The sequence below is a fragment of the Austrofundulus limnaeus genome, unplaced genomic scaffold (genome assembly GCF_001266775.1).
Source record: "Austrofundulus limnaeus strain Quisiro unplaced genomic scaffold, Austrofundulus_limnaeus-1.0 Scaffold272, whole genome shotgun sequence".
Taxonomy (NCBI): Eukaryota; Metazoa; Chordata; class Actinopteri; order Cyprinodontiformes; family Rivulidae; genus Austrofundulus; species Austrofundulus limnaeus.
This window is the reverse complement of record NW_013952674.1, coordinates 615883-623965: the sequence shown is the minus strand read 5'-3', so window position 1 is coordinate 623965 and position 8083 is coordinate 615883. Positions and strand designations below refer to the sequence as shown.

At 41.2% G+C, this 8083-nt stretch overlaps 1 protein-coding gene across 2 annotated transcripts in view; it reads right to left on the bottom strand.

The window, feature by feature from the left end:
• ches1 (checkpoint suppressor 1) overlaps nt 1-8083 on the bottom strand; it is a 109016-nt gene that overhangs the window by 99652 nt on the left and 1281 nt on the right. The window lies entirely within an intron of this gene.

Sequence of the window (8083 nt, the reverse complement as noted above, 5' to 3'; positions counted from 1 at the left end):
GCTCTGGATCTTTTGAGTGGGTTCAGTTTAAACTAGGGCTTTCTTCAGTTTTCTTGCCAATCTCCGATCTTTAAAAAGTCTGACCTGCCGATTCCCATTTCGGCTGATACCGATTTTATTTAAACAGCTGACATTGTCACATGTTATAAAGTCACAATATAACTTCAATGTTCAAATGTTATTTTACTGAAATACTTTAAACTACACCCTTGAAACAAAACAAACTTGTTCTAACTGGATATTAGGCCAGAGCAGAGCAAAAGGGGAGAGTTTCTGATTTTCAGACATTTGTGGAGGTAGAAAAGCCAATCTTTTCCGCCGATCATCTCCACCGATCTTATCTAAAGATCGGCTGACCTCCGACCTCCCAAATGTAAGGAAATCGGTGTACCTACTTAAAACAACTTTTTTATTTGAATTTCTTTTGAAAAACTTATTTTATTTACCGGCTCATATCAATTTTTTGCTTAGCAAGATCTTGCCATCTCTGGGTTTCTAAGTTTATAGAAGTCAACTCATCAGCATCAAAAATACGTGCTGTTTGCCTGATAGACATCAAGGTTTTGATCAAGGAGAAAACGCAGGTGGTAGTGTGATTAATCAGACTCATGCAGACAGTTAGCCATGCTGTGAACATGCCAACGATAACATGCTAATGATAACTTTTAGATACAACGCTATGAAGCTATTTTACCAGCCATTTTAACTTAAATAATGCCAAATCACATCGAAAGCTATTCCTGCAGAGGCTCCTCCACATCCACCTCTCTTATGAAATGCAAAACTTGAAAAATAACAAAAATGGGGTTCACATTCTGAGTCACTAGCTGAAAATGCGCAAATTAGAATTTCAAAAATAAATTTGCTTAATGGAAACACGTCAAAAAACAAATAAACATTTTTTGACAAAATGGTTTTGCGCTAGGATAAGGTGGTTTTTCGGCCATATCGAAATTGGTGTATTTCACAAAACTGCAATGGAAACACCTTTTTTGCATCACAGGACTCACATGATCAACAACTGGATGTTTCTACTGGCGAAAAAGATGACGAAGAAGACAACAGGAAGCAGAAGTAGTAGTAAAATCACTGACTACAATTTCCCAAAAACACTGCATACGTAGCCGCTCCCAAGTATAAGGGGCTTGCCGCTTGAACGCCTCGATAAGACGCCGACGTCTCCTCTGATGGCTGATGATGAGCCCTAGTGTTGTGGTAGCAATATGCATGTGTTCATCCGTTGCCGCCATGTTTGTAATGACTTATCGTGAGAACAAACATATTCACACGTGACTTTAATATAATTTTTAACCTAATGGAAACATCACAATTGCGAAACTGTTTTTTCGACATTTACAGAATGCCGACAAAGTTTTGCGCACATTTGCAATGGAAGCAGCGACTGACCCTGACACGTGCAGTCATGCAAGACCAGTTCCCTAGGGGAAACAYTAATGTTTTTGTCAACAAAAAGTAATTTTGCCATGCTAATGGCTTTATTTAGGTTCTTATGCTGCTTTTTGTGGCTTGTCAAAGTATATTTTGACCATTGTCCTTCAACCTGGATCATTTTTCAAGCTCTTGGTCACGATGCTGTATTTATATGAAACCCCAGCAGCATATAATGACTGTTTCTTTGCGTATGTTCTAAAACTGATCAATTAACATGGTTCTGATGTCGGATGCTCAGCTTGAGTGTGTGTGTACTACCGAGTGTATGGGAACAGGCTGGTTTTGCGTTGGATTSTGACTCATTTTTCACTCTGGTCCATTGTTATCAAATCGTCTCTGAATAATGGGGTGACTGGTCAGAAGACACTCGTACACGCTGTGTTGCTGTTACGCTGAATCTTAATTTTTGTTCTGGAGATGGACTGACTAAAAGTCACCCTTGCTGTTGGGTTAYGTTAGAGGGCAGTTGCAAAGTTTTTTATTTCAACCCAGGGAGATAATGAAGGTCAGAGAATCAAYGTCTATGAGACAGAGTTTACCACTGCATCAGTCATAGTCTTACAGTTATTATCCTCTGGATCTCCCAGGGAGGCATCCAGTTATTAAGAGGATTTAAAACTACCAAGATATATAATGTATATTGCAATAAAGCTTCAAAATGTTATAAWATTAATTTTTGGTTGTATCGCCCAGTCCGTAGAGAGCATAATATCATGCTAAAAATATGTTTGGCCAATTCAACAGACTCTCACTGGCCTTGATCTCCACGCCTGGTTTAGATGATAGTGATGACAGAAGAGAAAATGAAGAGTGAGGAAAATGTTATTTTCATCATATTATTAATATTGAAAGGTGGGTATTTCTGAAAACAAGCAATACATGAGACATTTTGTTATTCTTGCAGGATTTGCTTCAAGAAACGCTACAGCCAGCTGCTGGTGGTGCTTTTTGCACCTGTAAATAACGAAAGAGTTGTTCAATGAAATCTGTGAGGAAAAACAGACGGCAATATGTGGAATTAAACAAGCAGCAAAATCTGTCTTAATGTCAGCAGAGGAGATCACGAAGCCATCTTTAATCTCAATAAACTTTGGTAACTATGTTAGGTCATTAATTTGATCAGAATTAAATAAAACATTCTCATAATTGTTCATAAGCTRTCCAAGTATACCGCCTTCAAAAGATCTGAACCAATGCTTTAGAGACGCTGTTAGATACAAAACCCATGCCCATCATGGACTACTTTTGTTTGTACTGTGCTAGGAAGATCTGAAAGGTGTGAGTATTCTTGACTGCATATTTGTAAAAGTATTTTCAGGGAGTCACCTTGTACTAATGTCTGYAATTCATAACTCAGAAAAATAAAACACCTAGATGCTACTAAACTTTAACCTCAGAGAATCAAATCCATACTTTACAATACATAGATTACAGTCAGTCATCTGAGGTCTAGAAAGCTCACAAAGGAGTTTCAAGTATTTCTAGTTTAAGCTATAAACACTGAAAATTTCACTTGACTAAAATGCAACAAAGCAAAAATGCTCCAGGTAATATTTCTACATTCCTGCTTATCATAAAAACATAGAAATGGTTAAATGGCATATTAATAAATAGGGCAGACACAGAGGGGATTCCATTTCAGTATAGATTGCAGTGTATGTTACATCATCCCCACAAATTTCSTAATGTAGGACAATGTCAAACACAATTACATCAAAAGTGAGGACTCTGAAAAAAATCTAACATTTTTGATAACACAAGACATGATATGTTGTGCACAAACAAGCAGACAAACTAGTCTTAAGGCCTGGGGGGGTCAGAAAATGCATTGTCGCAGTCTGAAGGTTTATTTATAATAYTAATACTTATCCAAGCATCAGAATACACTCAGGCAGGGAGAAGTTTGGTGCTTGTTGTAAAAATCAAGGGCACCTCATGTGAAAGACAGGTTGTCCTCTGTAACTGCAGCAAAACATAACCTTTAATACTCCAACGTCCAGTTTTATAGCAAATATTACAAAATGTACAGTAAAACTACATTCTCACCTTTCATTTTTACTTCATGTCCTGACCTCCAATCTCTTGGGCTGTTTCTCAATGTTCTCTCTTGATTCATTCATCAAATACAGGCCAGGAGTAGTGCACTAACAAGAGTTTGCTTTTCAGCTTACACACAAGGCAGGTAAGTTGTAAGACTGTCAGGAGACGGTATTTGTTAAATTTGATGWATAAATAATTAGATTAGATAATTAGATAGTTTGTTGTTAATTTGCTATAAAATTCCATTTGGTCTTGAACATATATAGCTCTTTGTAAAACAAGTGCTTTATAACTAATGTCCAGTCTTCATGCTAAAGGCTTAAAGATGCCCTGGACGCTAAAAGAAAACACTAATCATTGGTGACATTTCATAGATGTAGAGTACACGCAAAATTATGGCTGACCCACAGCTGGCTTGTAAAGATGTTCAGTGGGAAATAAATCCATGATATTAGTGGCAGTGTGATGACATGCTGGCCACACTCTTACTGTACCTGTGACGTATCTTTATGAAACGTATTTGGTACAAATTGGAACTCGATTTTCAACCTGCTGTACAGTGCGCTGGGCAGTCAATTTAAGCAAAACACTCAAGTGTCCAGTTCATATCAAGGTTAACAACAAGACAGGCGACCACGCACATTCACACACCCACTCCCCCGGTAAATTATCCTAGCATGCACGGTTTTAGACTGAAGCCAGAGCATCATGGGAAAATTCACGCATTCAAGGGAAGAACATAAAAACTTTGCTGAAAAAGGCACCAGCTGAGCTTTAAACTTAGGAACTTCTTGCTTTAAAGCAACAATGCTGCCTACCATCCCACTGTGCAGTACCAGATGACTTATATAAGTTCAGTTGTCTAAGGTTTTACTAAAAATCCTAAATAAAAGATCTGCACCAATACCACTCCAGTATACGACCAACTTTATACAGTTTACCAACTTAACGTAATGTCCCTCCCATAAGGACAGTATTGACCCTTTGCACCCACGTGACAAAGTCACGTGATACCGGCATGCCGGACGGAAGAAGACACGGAGCGGTGTATTGAACTGAATGGCAGTGATTGTTTTTTGAAGTTGTTTGTTTTTTCTTTTTGCCATGGTTTCTACTTGTTCAAGTTTAGATAATTTATCTGTGGAAGTCGCCCACCTAGTTGGGGCTCACAGACAGAATTATTTACAGAATTTGGACATAGCTAGATAGAAATCGACCCATATCTTCTCCCTCCGGACGTCGTGTTTGTTGATCAAAACGCAAACTTTGCCTGAATTCACGCCACATGACTTATACCACTATGTCATAAATGGTGTTTCCCCCTACACTGGAGCTGATTTAAAAGCATATAAAAGCCTGGATGCTTATCAGTTTTTTGTTGCTCGATGGGTTGACTGGGACAGGACAGGGTGCTACTGTTACATGGAGGGACAAGATATCTCATAATGGYRAAGGTAAGACTTGCTTGTTAATGCTAATGTATTTTTATTTGCCGATTCCATACATGATTCTAGATGTTTTTCGGGTTTCTGAGCACCTCGAAGCGGAGAGCCGACAACGTGGCTAGAAGGCTAGCAAGCTAACAAGCTAGTAGCTTCTCTTCATGTTGAATAGCTCCRGGTTACAACAGCGCTCCGAGCTGCGCTTCTTTCTGTTCGATATTTAGCTGAAATGATCCATTCCCAGTTAAATTAAAAAGATGAACAGCTTTGATGGTCAGCTGGTCTGATTTTATGACCACCTGAATGCACAACTTGTGTTTACTCCATCAACGTGGAAAAAAATAAATAAATAAAAGTTTCTCCTCCTCCGACCTTTCACTTAACAACACTGATTCAACATTGAGTAAAAATAACTATATTTCCAGCTATCACTGTTGTTTATATCTTCACTATGACACTGAGTGCTGCGGGTGGGCAGATGGAGAGATTATAATATTTTAGAACCAGCAGCGCAGTGGTCCAAAACCGGAGACACTCCGGTCCGGTCTCCAGATCCGGCCGACTGCGCGGCAGCTTAAAGGGCTCGACACACAGGGAGCGACAAACTACAGCGATTAAAGGCCTCGACACACGGGCAGCGACAAACTACAGCGATTAACGGCTGTCATCGCAGCCAGGGTGAAACCCGACACACGGGACGCGATGGCGATCGCAGCGTTGCGAATCGCGCTCTCAGGTCGCTTGTCTTCACAAAATTTGATTGGTTCTTGACTCTGAAGGCGGGTGTGCATTACGGACGTGTAAACTAAACAAATCTTGCGATGCTAATGATATTGAAAAACAAACGCACATCAAGATACAATTTTATGAGGAAAAACTTACCATAAACTTCACCCTGGTGCCAATAAATTCCCACAAAGCTTTTAAGTAATCACTTGGTGAAAGTGTTAGCTAACGGCAGTGTGTAGCATACTCTCCTCTCATTGGTCAGTCAATGAAATCCTCGCTGACTGGTTGTACGCTAAGCGACAAAAGTTGAACATTTTTCAACTTTTATATGTCGCGCCGCAAGCTCGCGTGTGCACGTCTACGTGTACGAGCGCGAAATTTCACATGCACGATTTTCGCCGGTCGCTTAGCTGGAGGAGGGCAAGCGATTGTCGCTTCACCGCACAACTACCATAGGAAATGGAGAGCGAGCGACGTCGCCTCCCGTGTGTTGAGCCCATAAGACTACGATAAAAGGAYAAGTTTGGTTTGTTTACTTGTCTGTTTGTGCAGCTGACTGCACAGCAGCTGAAGACCATTTTTACAGCTAAATCAACAGGGGGGAAGAACGATATTAGGCTACCAACTTCCTGATTCTCCTCTAGCTCAATAGTAGCTTATGGACGCATGTCTGTTTCTGCCATCCAACATGGAAAAAAGGGGCAGTCTTCTGAGGCACGTGACGTCACGTGCAAAGGGTCAATAATGGTTGTTGAGTCTGTTTTTGTTGTGACCATTTGTTTGTCCTACTTTAGCAGTTACTCCAACACTGATGACTTCATCAGTGTTGGTACTGGAGTATTATTATTAATACTTTTTATAATTTAGTGCTAATGTTTACAAAATCTTTAGCCCCATCCTCCTATAATACCTAATCTTAACCTCTGACATGCAATCCACCAAAGGGATGCAATCTAGATAAAATCTAAAAACTAATCTTAACCTCTCACCCTAGCTTGACCTTTAAAAAAAGGACACAAAAATACCCCCTATAAGAACAAAAACAAAGATTTTGAGGAGTCACAGAAGAGATGATGAGGTAACCATAGGAACAGTAATACAAGTGTTCAAGACTAAAGTAGAAGACTAGAAAAAAAGAGAGATTTTTTTCTAATTGTGCATACAAGCACACAAACTTAAAACGACCTGCTCAGCACGGCCTGCTTCTCAGGGAAAACTGAAATTATTATTAGCAAAAGCTGCTTCCCATGTGAGCACAGCACGCAGTGTCCTCTTTTTCCCTGAGTAAATACACTCTATCATAGCTCTAAAACTTAAGAGGTCAGGGTATTTTTATCACTTCTGCTGATAAGGTAATGTTTACTGTAAGGTTTACCTTTCAGAACTAAACGTACCACAGCCTCAGCTGGATACTTTCGCCTGACGTTGCATTTTAGACGCTCTTGGCCATATGGCTGGCAGCCACCGCTGACCAAAGCTCAGCAGTGTGTGTGTGTATCCGACTGATGACGCTAATACGATCAGAAATATGAAAATAGCCGTTATTATGCGAGTGTTTACGCTGAATGAAAGTAAGAAAASCGCCGAGAAGCCTGCGTTGAAGAACGCAGCTCAGTCACACATGAATATGGATTCGTTTCGGACTCTTTCAGCTGAGTTCAGGGAATCAGTCAAACTGTTGCAGCGCGTGCACCAACCCACTGATCCATCCATACCAATTATCTGTGTGTAGGGTGGAGTCCGAATTCAATATTCAATTTACACAATTCAATTTCCCATCAGAGCCTCCAGCTGCAAAACCCCACCAGTGTCAGAAGAACCACGAGAGACAGAAGGGAAAAAGGAAGAAATATTAAACAAGTAGAGGTTTTCCTGCGACTGTCTGACAAAGTGGGAAAAGAAGCGGGCCGGCTGACGGGGGGGCGTCGCGCCACAGGGGTGTCCATTGAGAGACGGGCGAGAGGTGGAGGGGCGAGAACTCCATTGAGCGCAGCCACGGGGGGTCAATACGTGAATGAGCGTTTGCCATAGAGGTGAATTATGAATGAGCAGCAACTCTGAGCACTCCTGGAGAGAGCGTGTCGGCGTCCTCCGCCTCCTGCACTCCACGTCTCTCCTCCTCCTCCTCCTCCTCCTGCTGTCCTAAAACCTCCATCATCCCTTCCTTTCTTCCTTCCATCCATCCATCCAGTCTGTTTCACCCTCTTCCTGCCTCATTCCTGGTCAACTGGTTCTCCCCCCACCTCCACCCTCTGGTTTCCAGACCAGAGGTAGACACGCGCCGTCTGTCTGTCTGAGGAGACGACTCGACACCCCACTCCTGCTTATTTGCACAGACTCGGATGGATGCTGCACACACACACACACACACACACACACACACACACACACACACACACACACATGGAAGATAACATAAG